Genomic DNA, 22,005 nt, shown 5'->3' with positions numbered 1-22,005 from the left:
CATTTTATTTCTCTTGAGTGGACCCAGCAGCTCGTGCTCATGCTGAACGGAGTAGCGCGCTCCTCCACAACAATACAAATTTGCCGGCAAGTAGCTTGAAAACATCCTCTGCAGCACATGCCACTCATCTGAGGGTCCAGCAACAGGACATCATAGGAGGTGAGCAATGACACACAATCACCTACTATTTTGCACACCACCACCATGTCTGACAATGAGGCAGACAGCAGCTCCTCATGCCATGCCTCTGCCCCCCGTACCCAGTCACTGTGCCAGAGAAGAAAACATCCATGAATCTTTACAATTGCCTGCAGTTCCGCCTTTTGACATATCAGATACTAGCAGCCTGGCCCCACGATGGACCCGATGGCTGAAAGAACTAAACATCTACATTGATGCAACTGGGGTGATGGCGGAACGCCGGCTCAGGGGCATTTTGATGCATTCCTTGGGACCAGTGGTACGAGCCATTGTGTTTGAGGTGCACAACCAACACATTTCAAGGCATCATCACCCCGCTAAACAATTACTTCGCCCCACTAGGGAACGAAGATTATGAATGTCACATTTTCCATACGTCCACGCAAGAAAAAGGAGGAACGCTTGACAATTTTGTGATGAGCTGCACAAGTGGGTAAAATACTGTGATTTGGAACATAATTCCACAGAAGAAGTGCTAAAATCTTAGACCAATGCTGGATGTGAATCCTTTGACTTTCACAAAAAGCTACTGCAGAAGCCCAGGTCAATGTAGGACATCCTGCAACTAGGAAGGGCAGACATGGAACTATCGCTACAAACGGAGTCATTGGGCAACATCAAATTTACGCAGACAGCACCACCTGCACCCCTCTGCTAAATGCCCAATGCGATCCTCTGGAAAAGAGCACACGCAAAAATAAAAGAAATGCTATCGCTGTGGGTACAACTTCCCTCAGGTAGGCTCATGCCCAGCGGTAGGACACAATTGTGACAAATGTGGAAGTGAAAATCATTTCCAGTCAGTGTGTAAAAATGTGAAATACTTCCAGAGATCTCCCACGCGGGGGACCACAACAAGAGACAAGAAGATTCCCGATCCAGACAATGGGGGTCGCCCACTAGCCAAAGACGTTGATTTACCAGCAGGAAGTGAGTCTCCTCACAAATACAGGCAACAAAGATATAGGAGGGATGACACTCATAGAAGACAGTTGCCAGATCACTCAAGAAAAAGATCATCTTGCCACAAAGTAAGATACATAGAGGCCTCACCCAGGTGACACAATGACTTGGCCTCTTCATCCAGTGGTGATCGAAAAAGGAGCTATGTACATGCCATAGGCTACAAGATTGCAACTGAATACAGTCTGACGTAACTGCTGCAGATAAACGGAGACCCTTGTGAATTCCTAATTGACACAGGAGCCACAGTCAATTTGGTAAGCAAAGAAACCTACCAAGGACTCACACATAAAAAGTCATTACAACCATGTGACATCGACATCAACCCTTATGGCATAAACACACCACTCACGTGCCAGGGCATGTTTAAGGCCACAGGCACATACAAGGCCAAAACGGCAAGGGTGACAATACATGTACTCAAAGGTGAAGTTCCAGGAGGCAGCATTCTTAGTTTAAAGTCCGCCATATAGATGGGACTGGTAACCATCATGTACCAAATCATGACCGCACACACCGCAAACCCCAAAGACATGATGGTAAAAATGTTCCTGTCACTATTCAAAGGACTAGGCAAATTAAAAGGAGAACAAATCAAATTGTACATCAAACCAGTGGCCCAGCATTACAGAGGCATCCCGTTAAACATCCGAAGACAAGTAGAAGACGAAATACAGTCACTTCTTAATCAGGACATCATAGAGCACACAACATCGCCCATTGTTTCAGTTCCCAAGAAAGAAAACAACACTATCCGCATCTGGGTGGACATGAGGGCACCAAACATAACCATTGAAAGGGAAAGACATGTAGCGCCGAGAATAACTGATATGATGCGCTTGTTAGATGGAGCAACGTTTTTCTCGGAGTTAGACCTCAACAAGGGATATCATCAACTCCAATTACATCCAGAGTACCGCTACATTACCACCTTTTCAACCCATCTAGGTCTGTATCGCTACAAGCACCTTAGCTTCGGAGTGTCTTCTGCGGCAGAAATGTAATGCTCGGAATGCAGTCAATAAATACAGTTATTGACTGAATTCCGGACATTCTGAATTCAGTAGCCAACCCGGGATGCACTTCTCTACATTAAAAAAACAGCTATGCAATGTATCATCAATATTTCTTTCAACAAGTCACTTTCTCACAGGGAGCATCTTTTTTCACGGCAAAATCGTATTTAAGGCACCACAAAGAAAGCTAAAACATGAAAAAAACTTAATGTCACCTTAAAACAGGGAAACTGTCCAAATTACAGCTGATGTTTGCTTATGTTAAAAACGTTCCAGTTCAACCAAGTTTACAATAAAAATGCTAACCTCATAGATTCCTGGTTGGTTAAATAGTACAAAATAAAATCACTTTCACATTAGCAAAACTTTTTGTGCATTTACTTAACCTTTAACTTTAATATTAAACCAATATTTTTTACTTAACCACCACAAGTCCAAAACCTATATTGCTATTACCAGTGGAGCTCATTTTGCATAGTTGCCTAAGGTGAATCTCATTCATGCCACATCACATTTTCAGTTATTTGTGTGGCATAGAGGAGGACAATTAAACGCTGACTGGCATGCATGTCGGGCATTGTTTATTTGTAATTGTGAATACTGCATGCGTGCATGACGGGGTTTGATCCCGCAAATGCAGTTCTCCTGCCGATCGCAGAAGTGAGTGCTTAATTCACAGAGTCATCTTTTTACCCATGTTATGACAGGATTGCCCTGTCCATGCGTAAGGACGGTGCCACCCACTTTGTAAGGGCATGTTGAAACCTGGTCCAAATATTTATAATGCTAGGGTTAATCTTGTGTGTTAAAAAGATGATGTGAACCGGAGCATGAACCTTAAGGATTGTTGTGTTGGGTACCCGAAATGTGTGTGATGTTAACAGTGTAGGTTATGCCAGGTTTTGCGCTGAAGCACATCTCCTAACCCTGGGCAGAGGGTTTAAGAAAGCTATTGGTACACTCTTAAAGGATTAAGACCTGCAAGACTGTGCCCCATCAGCACTGAGCTTGTGGGAGGGGGTGTTTTTTGCATTTTAAGACTTGATATAAGGTTCACAAAGCCTGCCCCATCATCTGTCCATAGCTACAATTACAAGAGGCTTACAAGACAGGCCCAGACTTGTCAAGGACCAAAAAGGCTCCCCAATGATCTGTGCATTGCTGCAATGACAAGAGGTTTAAGAGATAGGCTTGGACTGGTCATGGCTCAGAAAGGCTCCCCAATGATCCAACAAGCTTAATAGAGAGGCCCAGAGTTGACATGGTTCACAGAGGATCCCCAACGATCCAACAGGCTTAGGAGACAGGCTCAGACTTGACAAGGAGGCTTACAAAGGCTCCCCAATGGTCCAAGAGACATAAGAGACAGGCCCAGGCTTGACAAAGCTCACAAAGACTCACAAAGATCTAAGAGGCTTACGAGACAGGTAGAGAATTGACAAGAATAACACAGGCTCCCCAATGTTCCAAGAGGCTTAAGAGACAGGCCCAGACTTGTCAAGGCTCAAAACGGCCCCTCTAGAGGAGCAGCTGCATGCCACTGCAGGAAACCCTACCCACTTCCTCTGAAATGTTTGGATGTCTGAGATTGTGCCATGTTTGTCACCTCCCGTTGTGCCAATACCCCTACGTCTGTTCGCCAGAGGAAACCCGTTGCGACAACCCTACTGAATTAATCCCTGAAGTGATGACAACCTAAGGGAGGAACTCCCTGAAGGAATATGAGAAGAAGTAGAGAAAAAAAGTCAGTGACGTCATACAAATAATGCACAATGTGCCGAGATACTGACTGAAGAGAATGTTTGCATCCTAAAGAAACTAATGACGAAGAAAAGAATCAAGTGAACTCTCAAATATAAAAGAAGATTACACATGCACAAAGTGCTGTAGAAAATCAACCGTTCAATAAATGTACAGATGCTGAAACGCAAGGTAGACTAAGTCATCATAGAAGCTGGCTATTCATAGTGAATAGAATGAAGGCGAAGCCAACAATGTATAGAAATGGACATCGGCATCATACATTTAGTAAGCCAGGACCCATGAAGCAGGAAGGGAAAACTGTGACGCAGCAAGAATAAGCAGAATTGTGGTGCTGCAAGACAAGGCAATCTGGACTGGAGTCAAGACTGAAGCATCCAAGGTCAGCTATCTATTCTGGAAATGAGCTAACGTGCAACAGATGAATCATCCCTTGTTAAGGTACAAGGAAAGAACAGCAAGAGTGCCAAGATTAATTCATTTAAAGCATTTAAAACTTGCAAAATGGACCAAATAGTGGTCTCCTGTCAAGTGAGTCAAGGATGGAAATAGAGTTCGAACTAAGTCCCAGAACGCGATAGTGAGTGCTCTCACTCGCATGTATTCTGAGAGACAACAATACTTTGCAGGGCCAAATTTAAAGACAATCTTCATGGCAGAAGGCATGGGGGATGAGAAATGCTTGGTTAATTGGGTGGGGAGGTAGTGTCATGCCCCATCTCCATTGCACCTGGGTCTAGTCTTAAGTGCTGCTAAGTGAACCGAATGTCTCAGACCGGTACACGTGTGCCAACCAATTGTAGTAGTCCATATAACGAAGGACCTTACAGTTTGAAAACCAATGAGAAACTGTGTATCTAATGTTTCTGAAGATTACATGTTTTAGAGGTAGGTATATGTTGTCCACCTGACAGTGGGCGGCCAATCACAATCCTAGTCCTTATTGAAAAATATTCTTAAATGTTCCCCTTAGCCAATCCCGAGCCTTGATAGGTTTTTCATCATTGCTACATCGTATGATGTCACCTCTGACGTATTTTTGGTATAAAAGCTATGATTTGTGTGAAGATTGCTGAGAGAAATTGAACGTATGTTCGTTGATGTTCATTGTAAACTCCCTGTTTTAGATAATTTTTAATAAAACAGTGCTTTGCCATCTTCCTGAGTTGGTTTGGTTATTTGGACTCAGAAATAATGTGTGTGATCCCATCCATTACATATGCACGTTCCTAAAGGGTTCTAAACTCACTCCCCAATGATCTGTGCATTGCTGCAATGGAAAGAGGCGTAAGAGACATGCTCAGACTGGTCACGGCTCAAAAAGGCTGCCCAATGATCCAAGAGGTTTAAGAGACAGGCCCGGATATACCAAGGCTCACAAAGACTCCCCAATGAACCAGGAGTCTTAAGAGAGAGGCCCGAACGTGACAAGGCTCACAAAGCTTGCTAATGATCCTCCTACTGCTGGAAATGCAGGAGGCTTATGAGAAAGGCACAGACTTGAGAAGGCCGGCTGGAAGATGAAACCTAGGCTAGCGTGTTGGCTGATGAGTTTCAGAAAAGCTAGCTAATCCTTGAAAGTGTGTTCCTCTTAACAGTGTGTCCTTTTAACAGTTTTGGTCTTAATGAGACTGTCCAGATCGGCTCTGCATTAACTATTAAGCAGAGCCGCAGTTTGGCAGAAACTGGTCTTGGGTGGTGTTAAAAACATGAACAAGGCCTAGATATGTGCTTGCTATCACTTTCATTCAAAACAAGGGCTTACAGTATGAACTCAAGGCTTCTCACTGGACGATGGGGTGTTAATGGTGAGAGACAAGCCCAAATCATGCTGCCCCTATGGGAAGGGCTTCAGAGGGGATTATAGTTGCACTTTCATTTGTGACATCATGTCATACTTTGTTTCCTCCCAACCACTTTCAAGGTTTTATATTCAACCCGATACACAGACTATGCCGACAAAATGCTTAAAGGGCATATTGTGGGTGAGGGGGTTTTAATGTGACTTTTCCCTCAGTGAAGTGAGGACGTGCATAAGAGCCAATACATTAGAACCCCATTCTTCTAAGACTGAAATTTCACTCCTTGGCCCTCGCCATTAGATTTTTGATAACAAAGCTGCTCCTCCACCTCCAAATCTCTTTGACACCAATAGTATTTATTATTAAACTTGAGTCACAAGTATGGGCATTTTCTGGGAGTAAGATTACCCTCAGGAATCCCAAATTAGGACACTTGTGTAGAGTGCTTATTTCAGACTTGACCAGCTCTAATGAGTTCTACCTTTTCTCCACAAAATAGAACACTAATGATTAACTGAAATCTGGACTTTGCTCCCCCCTCACCGGTAGCAATGAAGACCCTGTGCCCCACCTTCAAGTAGCTTCACAGCATGGCCTCGATGCCCTTCGGCTGCTAGTGCGCTTTACAAATCCAAATAAATAAATAAACATATCATGCGTAAAATATCTGGTCACATAATCCACTGTGTTATCTCTGGTCATCCAAGCAGAAATGGTTAAAATCCTGCAGTCTCAACTCTTTACCCGCTGAGATCTAAAAAGTAAGACAATTTCTGGTCTTCTGCCACGTCCTTAAGTCTTCTGTTCTCAGCTAATCCTCATTGCAATCCTGACTCTTTTATTCTTTCCTGCTGGACCTCGTACCTAGACGCATTTAAGTTTGGTATTTTGCGCAATATAAAGGTTATAAAATAAATATAAAACAAAACATATAGTGGTCAGACAACACTATAATAAATACTCAGTTACATAAAAACATAAGTGCCCCAGTCTGCACAATCATACTTATATGCATATCCAGCCTATGAGAACATGTAATGCTTAATGAACCAGCTGTTTCCACAATGTTTTACCATATTGAAGTCTAGAAGTTCAACATGACAATTAACTACACATCTATATCTTGCGCTAAGTGGGCCAATTAACACATTTTTTCCCCTGCTATTTCTTAGTGCAAAGGCCAGAAAACAAGGAAGTGCTAGGCAGGTCGCCAGTTCTGCAAGTAGCGTTAAAAGCATCCGAACAGGCTGGCACTGCTTCAAACCATGTACTAATTGTTAGATCTGCCTAGCGAGCGTGTACAATCTCTGCCACAGCACCTGCAGAACTATCCAGGGGAGCGGTGCCATTCAGCGACACATAGTACATCAAGATATAAGACACAGTGTTGTGCCTGTCATCCTGTAGACTCTAGGCAGTTGTTGAATGTTGTGTTCACGAGTTTCCTTTGTCTTCATGCTGCTTGATTCACTGATGTGTCTTTCCAGTTTTGGTCTGTGTTATAGTTTTGTGATGAAGAGTATAATACGAAGGCCCTTGACTGATAAGAACTGGTTGCTCTGTGATGCAGATAGCACCTTTCAAATCACAACTTAACTAAAGCAGTATTTTCAGTGGTCTCCATTGTGAAATGGTAGGACAGGCCAGACAATATTATTGTTGCTTTTATGCGTGATCTCCGAGATGTTTCAATTCAGTGCGTGTCTTCCTTGTGTGTGACAGATTTCAGCTGCAGCCTTTGCACTTATACATTATAATGAATGAATCACTGCATTCTATTATAAGCAAACAGTATTTCTGTGCACGTATTAAGTTTGAGCACTCGCGTGTGTCATGTAATCATACATTGTAAAGACTGAATCTTTGCATTATTTTATAGGATAAAGGTTTTGCAAATATATTCTTAGTCTGCAAGAGAGTGTGATCCAGTGGACACTTAGTATGGCCCTGGACCATTGCAATATAAAAGGTTTGCATGTATATTCTAATTTTACAAGAGAGTGTGATCCAGTGGACACTTAGTATGGCCCTGGACCATTGCAATATAAATGGTTTGCATGCATATTCTAATTTTACAAGATAGTGTGGTCCAGTGGACACAATATATGACCCATCGCAACCATTACGTGAATTTCTGCTCCAAAAATCATTGGAGTTTTGCATGTATATTCTAATTTTACAAGAGAATGTGATCCAATGGACACTTAGTATGGCCCTGGACCATTGCGATATAAAAGGTTTGCATGTATATTCTAATTTTACAAGAGAGTGTGATCCAATGGACACTTAGTATGGCCCTGGACCATTGCAATATAAAAGGTTTGCATGTATATTCTAATTTTACAAGAGAGTGTGGTCCAGTGGACACTTAGTATGGCCCTGGACCATTGCAATATAAAAGGTTTGCAAGTATATTCTTACTCTGCAAGATAGTGTGATTCAGTGGACACTTAGTATGGCCCTGGACCATTGCAATATAAAAGGTTTGCATGTATATTCTAATTTTACAAGAGAGTGTGATCCAATGGACACTTAGTATGGCCCTGGACCATTGCAATATAAAAGGTTTGCATGTATATTCTAATTTTACAAGAGAGTGTGATCCAGTGGACACTTAGTATGGCCCTGGACCATTGCAATATAAAAGGTTTGCATGTATATTCTTACTCTGCAAGATAGTGTGATCCAGTGGACACTTAGTATGGCCCTGGACCATTGCAATATAAAAGGTTTGCATGTATATTCTTACTCTGCAAGATAGTGTGATCCAGTGGACACTGAGTATGGCCCTGGACCATTGCAATATAAAAGGTTTGCATGTATATTCTAATTTTACAAGAGAGTGTGATCCAGTGGACACTTAGTATGGCCCTGGACCATTGCAATATAAATGGTTTGCATGTATATTCTAATTTTACAAGATAGTGTGGTCCAGTGGACACAATATATGACCCATCGCAACCATTACGTGAATTTCTGCTCCAAAAATCATTGGAGTTTTGCATGTATATTCTAATTTTACAAGAGAATGTGATCCAATGGACACTTAGTATGGCCCTGGACCATTGCGATATAAAAGGTTTGCATGTATATTCTAATTTTACAAGAGAGTGTGATCCAATGGACACTTAGTATGGCCCTGGACCATTGCAATATAAAAGGTTTGCATGTATATTCTAATTTTACAAGAGAGTGTGGTCCAGTGGACACTTAGTATGGCCCTGGACCATTGCAATATAAAAGGTTTGCAAGTATATTCTTACTCTGCAAGATAGTGTGATTCAGTGGACACTTAGTATGGCCCTGGACCATTGCAATATAAAAGGTTTGCATGTATATTCTAATTTTACAAGAGAGTGTGATCCAATGGACACTTAGTATGGCCCTGGACCATTGCAATATAAAAGGTTTGCATGTATATTCTAATTTTACAAGAGAGTGTGATCCAGTGGACACTTAGTATGGCCCTGGACCATTGCAATATAAAAGGTTTGCATGTATATTCTTACTCTGCAAGATAGTGTGATCCAGTGGACACTTAGTATGGCCCTGGACCATTGCAATATAAAAGGTTTGCATGTATATTCTTACTCTGCAAGATAGTGTGATCCAGTGGACACTTAGTATGGCCCTGGACCATTGCAATATAAAAGGTTTGCATGTATATTCTAATTATACAAGAGAGTGTGATCCAGTGGACACTTAGTATGGCCCTGGACCATTGCAATATAAAAGGTTTGCATGTATATTCTAATTTTACAAGAGAGTGTGATCCAATGGACACTTAGTATGGCCCTGGACCATTGCAATATAAAAGGTTTGCATGTATATTCTAATTTTACAAGAGAGTGTGATCCAATGGACACTTAGTATGGCCCTGGACATTGCAATATAAAAGGTTTGCATGTATATTCTAATTTTACAAGAGAGTGTGATCCAGTGGACACTTAGTATGGCCCTGGACCATTGCAATATAAAAGGTTTGCATGTATATTCTAATTTTACAAGATAGTGTTATCCAGTGGACACTTAGTATGGCCCTGGACCATTGCAATATAAAAGGTTTGCATGTATATTCTAATTTTACAAGAGAGTGTGATCCAGTGGACACTTAGTATGGCCCTGGACCATTGCAATATAAAAGGTTTGCATGTATATTCTTACTCTGCAAGATAGTGTGATCCCGTGGACACTTAATATGGCCCTGGACCATTGCAATATAAAAGGTTTGCATGTATATTCTAATTTTACAAGAGAGTGTGATCCAATGGACACTTAATATGGCCCTGGACCATTGCAATATAAAAGGTTTGCATGTATATTCTAATTTTACAAGAGAGTGTGATCCAATGGACACTTAGTATGGCCCTGGACCATTGCAATATAAAAGGTTTGCATGTATATTCTAATTTTACAAGAGAGTGTGATCCAGTGGACACTTAGTATGGCCCTGGACCATTGCAATATAAAAGGTTTGCATGTATATTCTAATTTTACAAGAGAGTGTGATCCAGTGGACACTTAGTATGGCCCTGGACCATTGCAATATAAAAGGTTTGCATGTATATTCTAATTTTACAAGATAGTGTGATCCAGTGGACACTTAGTATGGCCCTGGACCATTGCAATATAAAAGGTTTGCATGTATATTATAATTTTACAAGAGAGTGTGATCCAATGGACACCTAGTATGGCCCTGGACCATTGCAATATAAAAGGTTTGCATGTATATTCTAATTTTACAAGAGAGTGTGATCCAATGGACACCTAGTATGGCCCTGGACCATTGCAATATAAAAGGTTTGCATGTATATTCTAATTTTACAAGAGAGTGTGATCCAATGGACACCTAGTATGGCCCTGGACCATTGCAATATAAAAGGTTTGCATGTAAATTCTAATTTTACAAGAGAGTGTGGTCCAGTGGACACCTAGTATGGCCCTGGACCATTGCAATATAAAAGGTTTGCATGTATATTCTAATTTTACAAGAGAGTGTGATCCAATGGACACTTAGTATGGCCCTGGACCATTGCAATATAAAAGGTTTGCATGTATATTCTAATTTTACAAGAGAGTGTGGTCCAGTGGACAATTAGTATGGCCCTGGACCATTGCAATATAAAAGGTTTGCAAGTATATTCTTACTCTGCAAGATAGTGTGATCCAGTGGACACTTAGTATGGCCCTGGACCATTGCAATATAAAAGGTTTGCATGTATATTCTAATTTTACAAGAGAGTGTGATCCAATGGACACTTAGTATGGCCCTGGACCATTGCAATATAAAAGGTTTGCATGTATATTCTAATTTTACAAGAGAGTGTGATCCAATGGACACTTAGTATGGCCCTGGACCATTGCAATATAAAAGGTTTGCATGTATATTCTAATTTTACAAGAGAGTGTGATCCAGTGGACACTTAGTATGGCCCTGGACCATTGCAATATAAAAGGTTTGCATGTATATTCTTACTCTGCAAGATAGTGTGATCCAGTGGACACTTAGTATGGCCCTGGACCATTGGAATATAAAAGGTTTGCATGTATATTCTTACTCTGCAAGATAGTGTGATCCAGTGGACACTGAGTATGGCCCTGGACCATTGCAATATAAAAGGTTTGCATGTATATTCTAATTTTACAAGAGAGTGTGATCCAGTGGACACTTAGTATGGCCCTGGACCATTGCAATATAAAAGGTTTGCATGTATATTCTAATTTTACAAGAGAGTGTGATCCAGTGGACACTTAGTATGGCCCTGGACCATTGCAATATAAAAGGTTTGCATGTATATTCTAATTTTACAAGAAAGTTTGGTCCAGTGGACACAATATATGACCCATCGCAACCATTACGTGAATTTCTGCTCCAAAAATCATTGGAGTTTTACAGTCGAGTGGGGTCTGCATCTGGTTGTTTGATCTTTACATTTTAGAGAGCAAACAAAGCAATGTGGGAATTAAAACTGGTTGACACATTTTCATGCTCTACGTGTTTATTTTCATACAAGAATTATGAAATGTATCACAATTAATTAGGCAATTTGCACTGGATCTTACTTATTGAAGTGAATGATTCAAATAAGTCAATTAGGAAAGATCCTTGTTCAATGTATCTTGATCCTGGGCAGCATATGATATTCTCATAAACAATTAATGTGTTAAGCTACAACCATCAAACGATACCATTATATCATGTGCCCTTATCCCTTAGTGCCAACGTAAACCTACTGGGGAACGTGCGTATGTTTCACCCAAGTACAGGCTTCCTCGAGGCCAAAGCTCATAAGTGCCATCAAATACAGTGTTATGACATCACAGTAACTTATCACATACATTCATTTGACAGATGCCATCAGTATATAGGAGTCAACATCAATCACTGTCCTTAAATATAGCCTTGGGAAAGAGCAGGGAAAAGGCAAAAGGGAAAAAAGGAGCGGAGATTATAATGAGCTTTGCAATCATGTTTTTAGTTCAATAAGTATTGTATACAGTAAATGTTAACTGCCTTACCAATAATGCTATATGATTCTTCATGATATGAAAAATTGCATTTGTGTATGTATCCCAGATTCGATGATGTTGTGATCAATTGTATCTAAAGAAAGAATAGTTTTGGTAATATTATTTACTAACCAGAATACCTCCAATTGTTATTTCCTAAGGATTAGAGTGAAATTTCAAGGATGTTGTACCTGTCGTAGTTGTTCAACTTCATCAGCATTCATTCTTATTCTCAAATTAATCCATGCCCTTCAAGTCTCTGGAATAATTATCCTACAACAAAGAGTTATATATGTGTCTAAATTGCACTGTTCATGTAAGTATACCATAGTTACTCTTTAAATGAACTTGGGTCCATGACCCATTCCGACATCTATTCCATACTAAACTTTTCCAACATTCTTTTGTGACTCAATCTCTTTCAAACTAGTGGTGTTCCATGTGTCTATGAACCCAATGCCATTTTGAAATCGTGTTTGAATCCTTTGCGTGATGACATCATGCATCATTACCCTCGTGACCTCAAGGTAAATAGGACAAAGAATTTGTCACGCAGCGTGACAATGGCATAGTGTAATAGCAATAAGTCTCCATTTGTATTGTTGTAATGCCGGTGATAATTCACAGGAAGAAATAAACACTTTAATAACTGGCAGGTTATCCCAAAGACTCACCGGTACCTCTCTTCCTCTCCTTGTGTCTGCGACCTTCCAGCAGTGGGAAGAATCTGCTTGTTCCAACAGGGGGGACAAATGCGAAAAGCCTCCCAGATACCCCTTCTCCCCACTAGAAAACCAGAGAGGAGAAGAGATCCCAGGGAAACCCTCTGGGGAAGAAAACCCTGTGTCGACGGCTGCAGGAAAGTAGTCTTCAATGCAGCAGAGATTCAGGTGAAGTCCGGAGACTGGTGGTCTTGAAAAAGAAAGAAAATGGTAAGTACTTGCAGGTAGGTGAGAGGTGGAAATGTAAGAGATTATGATTCAGATTACCCTTAAACAGGAGTGGGATGCGAGGAAAGATGCCAGCCGGAAACTTCTGAGAATCCCCAGGGTAGCATGGAAATAGTGAGATTAGAACGAGTAAGAGGACTGGATAGAATCGGGTTGAGGCCACGGGAGAATCTTTTTCCTGGATAGAAAGAAGGGCGGAGCTTGGAGTTGATTCAGTAGTGAAGGATTTGGAGCGAACGGGTGCGGTACCCGTGTCGCGTATGTCTGTAGATGTAAAAAAAGGAAGAAGGTAATTGAGTGGGGAGACGTTCGGAAGGTGGAGGATCTCGGAGAGCCTGAATGTAGCTTACCAGGTTCTGGAAAGGAACCGGTGGGCCGTTGGTAGCGAGAAAGTGTTGGAGTCCGGGGAGTCAGGAACCAGCGACGTGGTACGGTAGGCACTGAAATCGAGATAGGATAAAGATTGTTTAAGATACAGAAAGGTTAGTAGTATGCAAGACGTATCAGGAAGATCCCAGATGCGAACTCACGGAGCGGTGTTGTTGAGGAGTAGCAACGCAAATGTGCGTCGTTCACAGGAACAGATAAACCTTCTCTCAGGTAAGGGGACGGTACTTCCTGGATACTGAGGCGTGTAACATCTAGACCCGCATCTTTAGTTGCGGCGGCCATCTTGCCAGTAAAAATGGCCGACACCCGCCGTCCCAAGGTCCATCGATGCCACAAGGACCAACGCCTTCGGAGAGGTGTGACAGTATGCCCCCTCGAACGACCCGGTCTACCCGGTTTATTCGGATGAGATCGAAAAAACTGGCGGACCAGATCTGGAGCGTGAAAAGCTGATGCAGGTTCCCATGAGCGATCGTCCGGAGAATACCCTTTCCAGTCAATCAAGAACTGCAGACGTCCCCGAAAAAGACGAGAATCGCAGATGCCAGCCACTTCATATTCGGGACCCATCGGAGTGATGACAGGAGGGGGGGCACCAATTCTTACTCTGGAAAAACGATCAACGATCAATTTTGACACATGGAATACAGGATGAATCCTGGACCAAGACGGAGGGAGCTTGAGTCTGTAAGCAGACGATCCCAATCGTTGCAAAACGGGAAACGGACCGAAGTATCTAGGGGACAATTTGGAAGGCACCAGATGTCGGGGCAGAAATCGGGAAGCCAACCAAACTAAATCACCCGGCACCAATCTCGGAGCCGGAGTGCGATGCCTATCAGCAAAGCGTTTTACACGGGCCTGGGCTTCCAGAAGAGAGGTCTTAGCTGTCCGATGTCCCCTCCGAATAGTATCAATGAGATTGTCCACATCTGGAAACATGGACGATGATACTGGTCCAATGGGAAAACACATAGGGTGATAACCGTAGGAGCAAAAGAAAGGACTGCGCCCCAAGGCGGAGTTACGAGAGTTATTATAGGCGAACTCAGCCAAGGGTAACAAGGAACACCGGTTGTCTTGAGAGGCAGAAATGTAACAACGCAAATATCCCTCCAGAGTCTGATTAAGCCGTTCCATCTGACCATTTGTCTGTAGATGGAACCCTCAACTTAACGCTCGGGAGATGTTCAAACTCTTGCATATCTGCTGCCAGTATCGAGACGTATATTGTGAGCCGCGATCAGAAACAATTGTTTCAGGAAGCCCGTGAAGAGAGAACATTCGTGAAAGAAAAATCTTTGCCATCTGGGCTGCGGTGGGAATCCGAGGAAGCGGAACAAAATGTGCCAATTTTGTAAAGTAATCGACTGTGACCATGATTACCATACAACCGTCCGACAATGGTAGTTCAACAATAAAATCAGTTGAAATCATTTGCCAAGGACGTTCAGGGACAGGCATAACCGATAGGAGACCTGAAGGGGCAGACCGAAGGTATTTAGATTGTAAGCATATGGCACAAGCGGAAACATAGTTTGTAATGTCTTGAGTCATCTCCGGCCACCAGAAATTTTGCTGAATCAATTCCTTGGTATTAGTCACACCTCTGTGACCAGCTAGGTAGGAGTCGTGGCATAGATGTAGAACCATTCTTCTTAGTTCCATCGAAGGGAGAAAGAGCTTCTTGTCTTTATAAGAACATCCTTGGAACAAGGTAAGTTTCCAAATGGACAAAAACTTAGGATTCAACTGGATGAATTGAGAGGTCAAATTTGCCACATTCTGAAGAAATGTGGTAACCACCTGCACAATTTTGGCTTGGGGGAAAAAAAGGCTCTGATCGGAAAGGCGTAGAGGAGTTATAATCCTTTCTGGACAAAGCATCCGCCTTAAGATTGGCTCTTCCGGGAATAAAAGTAAATACAATCTCATAAGGCGAAAAGAAGTGTGCCCAACGTGCCTGTCGGCTATTCCGGGTCTGAGAATATTGTAATGCGCGTAAATTACTGTGGTCTGTTCTGACCTCAATCGGGTGTCTTGCCCCCAATAGCAGGTGTCTCCACTCTTCAAATGCTCTTTTTATAGCCAGTAATTCCTTTTCGAGCACTGAATAATTTATTTCTGAAGGCGAAAGTGTCTTCGACAGATAGGCTACCGGACATTCTATTCCTTGATAGTTCTCTTGAAGCAGAACGGCCCCAATGGCCTGATGAGATGCGTCCGATTCGACAATGAATCTTTTGGCTTGGTCTGGAGTAATCAGCATGGGTCCTGTGAGGAAATGTTTCTTCAGTCTCTCAAATGCTAGATGTGCCTCTTCCGACCAATAAAATCGTACATCCTTCTTAAGAAGAGCTGTCATTGGGAGAATCTCTTCTGAATAATGTGGGATGAAACGTCTGTAGAAGTTTGCAAATCCCAGGAATCTCTGTAGATCCTTGATGCACATCGGAATAGGCCATTCGCTAATAGCTGATACTTTCCTAGGGTCCATGGCTACCCCTTTCGCTCATATTATGTACCCCAGATATGCCACCTGGTTCCTATGAAACTCGCATTTGTCCAATTTACAATAGAGATGATTGTTGAGCAATCTCCTTAGGACTTCTTTTACATGATGACTGTGTTCAGATGGTGACGTAGAGAAAACCAGAATATCATCTAGGTAGACTATAACTGTGTAAAGCAGGATATCTGAAAATATGTGGTCCATAAAGCGTTGGAAAACAGCTGGGGCGTTGGACAGACCGAATGGCATTACTTTATATTCATAATGTCCCAAGGGAGTTTGGAAAGCCGTCTTCCACTCATCGCCAGCTCGTATACGAATGAGATGGTAGGCCCCGCGGAAATCTAGTTTTGTGAAGATGGTAGCTCCTTTAACGGCCTCAAGAATATCTGGTATGAGGGGCATAGGATAACGATCAGGGGTAGTAATTTTATTCAAGCCCCGAAAATCAATACACGGTCTGAGTTCCGTAGAGTCCTTCTTGGGGATAAAAAATAAGGAAGCTCCAGCTGGCGAGGTGGATTCCTGAATAAGCCCATTGCGTAGATTCTTTTGGAGGTATTCCTTAAGGACTTCTCGTTCTCGCCTAGATAAAACATACATGCAACCGAAAGGAATCGGTGCATCTGGATCAAGTTCCAAGGCACAGTCATCTCTACAATGTGGGGGCAATTCTGCATATTCTGAATCAGAAAATACTGTATGAAAATCCCTGTATTCGTGGGGTAATTCTTGAATATTGTTCAACATAGAGGTGGAACAAGTCTTTTCTAATACTGAGATCGTAGGACGAAACCCCAAAGCTCCGTCCGAGAGACAGTGCGTCAAACAATGTTCTGAACCTAGGAAGACAGTGTCCGCCTTCCAATTGATGTAAGGATTATGGGCTCGAAGCCAAGGTAATCCTAAAATTACCGGGTAGTGTGCCGTACGGATTACATCAAATACAATGGTTTCTTGATGGGAAGAAATATTCATCAGCAATGGTATTGTTTGTTGCTTTATGAGACCTGAAACTAGCGGACTACCATCCACCGACTCAACTGGTATTGCCAAGGTTTTCACAGAACACAGGATTTTATGAGTTGTCTTCCAGTAGGTGTCGATAAAATTCCTTGCGGCCCCACAGTCTATTAAGGCCGTGACCAGAATGGAGTCTGAATCTCCCCATTTAATTTTGACTTGCAAGGCCAGCATAGTGAGATCTGGGATGTCTGTTACTTGTGATGGCAATGTAACTGTTGAGGAACCTGTTACTGACTCCCTAGCCGCGGTTCCCCTTGCGGTTGGGAAGTGGCGTTTCCATGTCTCTTGACTGGGGTGAGAGGACAATCTTGAACTGTGTGTTCTTTAGAACCACAGTACATACACAGCCCCTTGACTCGACGTCTATTGCGCTCCTCAGGGGTAAGTCGGCCTCCTGTAGTTCCTATTTGCATTGGTTCTTTAGTTTGCGTTCTCCCGGCACTATGAGAGTAAGCAACAGGCTCTCTCACAAGACGGCCGCAACGTCGTTCCCTTAATCTTTCTTGCAACCGGTAGTCCATCTGCATCACCATTGTTATTAATTCTGCCAGATTTGGAGGTCTAGGAACTCGGGAGATCTCATCCTTTAATTCCTCATTTAATCCCCTACGGAATAAAGTGATTAGAGCATCATCAGCCCATGAGGTGCCAGCTGCTAACTGCTTGAAAGTGGTGATGTAAGACAGCAGATCTTGTGATCCTTGTTTAAAATCCAATAACTGTTCTTGGGCTGAAACTGTGATCTCTTTGTGGCTGAACATGGCTCTGAGGCTGTTCAAAAAAGCGGGGTAGGAATCTAATAAAGCATTATTAGTGGTAACAAGTGGTGTTGCCCATGCTAAAGCAGGACCTGTTAAATTTGCAATCATGTGTCCTACCTTATCACGGTCGTTCTGAAAAAAGGCAGTCTTGAACGAAAATTGAACGGTACAAGCCTCAATAAAGGCCTTGAGTTTATGTGGATTACCATCGTACAAACCCCCCGGGATTGGGCCTGAAGGTACCTCGGAACAACTAGGGACTCTCCCCACGTGTTGTCGGAGAAAGGCATTCTCCTGTTTTAACGCCTGAACTTCAGCAGTCAGTGCTTGCACCGCTGTAACCAATTGCTGTTGTTGGGCCGGGTCCATATTCTCCTGTAATATGTAACAATGAACCCCTGAGATAACCTGCTCCGACCTCCTGATCTAATCAGGATAGTTTCAAATCTCTGGCGTTGCTAACTGTAATGCCGGTGATAATTCACAGGAAGAAATAAACACTTTAATAACTGGCAGGTTATCCCAAAGACTCACCGGTACCTCTCTTCCTCTCCTTGTGTCTGCGACCTTTCAGCAGTGGGAAGAATCTGCTTGTTCCAACAGGGGGGACGAATGCGAAAAGCCTCCCAGATACCCCTTCTCCCCACTAGAAAACGAGAGAGGAGAAGAGAACCCAGGGAAAACCTCTGGGGAAGAAAACCCTGTGTCGACGGCTGCGGGAAAGTAGTCTTCAATGCAGCGGAGATTCAGGTGAAGTCCGCAGACTGGTGGTCCTGAAAAAGAAAGAAAATGGTAAGTACTTGCAGGTAGGTGAGAGGTGGAAATGTAAGAGATTATGATTCAGATTACCCTTAAACAGGAGTGGGATGCGAGGAAAGATGCCAGCCGGAAACTTCTGAGAATCCCTAGGGTAGCATGAAAATAGTGAGATTAAAACGAGTAAGAGGACTGGATAGAATCGGGTTGAGGCCACGGGAGAATCTTTTACCTGGATAGAAAGAAGGGCGGAGCTTGGAGTTGATTCAGTAGTGAAGGGTTTGGAGCGAACGGGTGCGGTACCCGTGTCGCGTATGTCTGTAGATGTAACAAAAAAGGAAGAAGGTAATTGAGTGGGGAGACATTCGGAAGGTGGAGGATCTCGGAGAGCCTGAATGTAGCTTACTGTGTTCCGGAAAGGAACCGGTGAGCCGTTTGGAGCGAGAAAGTGTTGGAGTCCGGGGAGTCGGGAAACAGAGATGTGGTACGGTAGGCACTGAAATCGAGATAGGATAAAGATTGTTTAAGATACAGAAAGGTTAGTAGTATGCAAGACGTGTCAGGAAGATCCTAGATGCGAACTCACGGAGCGTTGTTGTTGAGGAGTAGCATCGCAACTGTGTGTCGTTCACAGGAACAGATAAACCTTCTCTCAGGTAGGGGGACGGTAATTCCTGGATACTGAGGCGTGTAACATCTAGACCTGCATTTTTAGTTGTGTCGGCCATCTTGTCAGTAAAAATGGCCGACACCCGCTGTCCCAAGGTCCATCGATGCCACAAGGACCAACGCCTTCGGAGAGGCGTGACAATTGTGTCATTCCATATTAAATAAAGGCATTTATGACAATTAGTGACTCCTACAATATGTGATTCATTGTGTCATTTTACAAATAAACCCAATTACGTATCTGCATATCTATTCACTGTCAATCGACCAGATCATGACATATTATTAAAATCAAATTGGAAAAATGTTCCAAAGAATGTATTCAAACTCTCACATTCAATGCTATACATGAGAAGCATGAATGTTTGTTATTGTCAACCCACATTATCACCTTTAAGTCGAATGCTCCATTCTATTCCTTTATACAAGAACCATTGTGTGTATGTGCATATTTATCTGTACAAAGAATGTTTTCAAACTCTCACGTTCAATGCTTTCCATAAGAATTAATGTTTGTTATGGTGTACTCAGCTTAATACCTTACAATCGATTGCTCCAACCTATTGCGTTATAAAAGAACCATTGTTGTTGTGTATGGCTGCATATTTATCCGTGCATACACTAACATCAATCATTAATAAGATTATATGTGGAGTGAGCTTCAAGAAATTCATTGGAATCGATTCCTTTGTATACATTATTCACTATACAGTTATTAACATATTTACAATGATATCAACACATGAGCCATAGTTTTCAGTCATACAGAAAAAAAGAAAACATTCATCTCATGGTCACTATTGAGTCCTTCTGTGATGGTTCTTAAGTTCCAAAATGTTCTGGCATCCTCCTAATGTAGAATAGTTTCTCGATATCCCAACCATGAGTCCATTTGAATGGCTTGATGCCAAAGAATGTAAATCCATGTTTTTGTCTATCGAATGTTCTTTGAACCAATGTTCAGCCAACAGTGTCTTCTGGTCTGAAGTGGTTAGACTGTTGAGGTGTTCTCAGTTTCACACTCCGAGCTCTCTAATGGCGCTACCCACACATAGGTTTTATATGTGAACAATAATGTAAATGACAAGTGTAGTTATACATTTTTTTGTATTCTTTTATTATTAATGTGTTACAGCAATAATTGACTTTTCACATATCATTCATTAGAAAAAAATAAAACATTTAATCACAAATAAAGTAAAACATGATTTGTTACATATTTTTAGCTCACCATTCTTCAGGTAATCAAAACGTACCACTACAAATCACTATGTTGAACAATGTATACAATCATGAATATTGAGCACTGTGGCATTCTTGGTGACATACGACTGGATGTTATTCAGTGCATGTTTGCACATGCTACAGTGTGAACATTTATAGAAACTTTTGATCGGAGTGCCAGTGATAATATTAGTCTGTACTACCTTTTTCTTGTTGGCCATAAAGCTTGCATGAATGTTGTTCTTAATGTGAGAGCCTTGGTATATACAAATATTGGATGGTCCTAAATATACAAATCTAATTGCAATAGGTGCCAATGTTTTCTAAAGATTTTTTGGATAACTTGATTACCACTAGTGTGAAGTGTAATCATTCTCTCCTTCTCTGTATTGGAAAGAATGTTGTGTTATTTGAGTAACACTAGGGGCCTCATTACGAGGTTGGAGGTAGCCGTGGCGCTATTAGCGCCATGGCTGCCTCCAAACTCGCTCCGACTCCGACCTGGTAAATGGAGCAAATAACCGGTCCATTCCTGTTGTGCGTTGAGAGTCGTGAAGATATAGGAGACCTCCGTCCCCAAGTGCCGCACAGGGAGAATCACTTATCACTCCCTGTGCAACCCTTGAGGCCACAGGTGGAGAAGATCCGAAGCCGGAACTGAAGTACCAGGAACCCCCAGGTAGCTGTAAGGGAAGGCAATGATTACAATCCAAGCAAGCAGGGCACAACGAGTAATCAAACAGAGAACAATCAGGGTCTTACCGGGGACTTGATAGGAAGGACGTTGAACCTGAAAGGGAGGATGGTTCCAGGACTCACTCAGGCAAGGGACCGGATAGGACCAGATGTAATTCGTCAGTCTCCACCTGAAGAATTTTGTACCGGAATAAAGGGTCCCAATAGTCTGATTACAACCACCACTTGGGAGGCGTAACCCACCGTGCAGCGAGGGGATCTGGGAGATCCAAGAGAAGTCCGTTGAGTAGAAAGATGGGTCTGAAGCCAGGAAGAGCCGTCCGTGGAATAACCAAGAGCAAGATCCAGAGGGAGTCCGTGATTCAGTCCGAGGTCAAGAGCCGTGCTGAACAGAGGAGCCGGTGTCGCCGTAGCCAAACGTGATCCGCAGGAAGTCCAAATAACAAGAGCAAGGTTTCAGGAAGCCGGGTAAGTAAATACGAGTAAGTTCGCCGCCAGTCAGGGTCTCCAAGGAAATCAGCTGTGAAGCGTGGAGTACAGGTACTGCCCGGTTTAAATACGTTCACCTCCTGGTCACGTGACGATGATTGGAGTCACGTGACCGTGAACCCGGGGCACATGACCGTATGGACGAGTCACGTGACCGGGCCAACACGGTACGAGGGCTCGAGCGGCTGCCTAATCTCCATGGCAACTGCCAATGGAAAAACGGCCGCAGGCGCGACTGAATAGCGTGCGGCGATTGTTTCGCCAGCGCGTGAGCCACAC

The 22,005-nt window shown here is 42.7% G+C and overlaps 1 protein-coding gene across 1 annotated transcript in view; it reads left to right on the top strand.

Annotated features, from left to right (window-relative positions):
- DRD3 (dopamine receptor D3) overlaps positions 1–22,005 on the top strand; it is a 1,457,150-nt gene that overhangs the window by 169,659 nt on the left and 1,265,486 nt on the right. The gene's annotated exons all lie outside the window — the stretch shown is intronic.

This window comes from Ambystoma mexicanum, chromosome 7p (assembly GCF_040938575.1).
Source record: "Ambystoma mexicanum isolate Mex_15411 chromosome 7p, UKY_AmexF1_1, whole genome shotgun sequence".
Taxonomy (NCBI): domain Eukaryota; kingdom Metazoa; phylum Chordata; class Amphibia; order Caudata; family Ambystomatidae; genus Ambystoma; species Ambystoma mexicanum.
The sequence above is the reverse complement of the archived record's forward strand: the minus strand, read 5'-3'. Positions and strand labels throughout refer to the sequence as shown.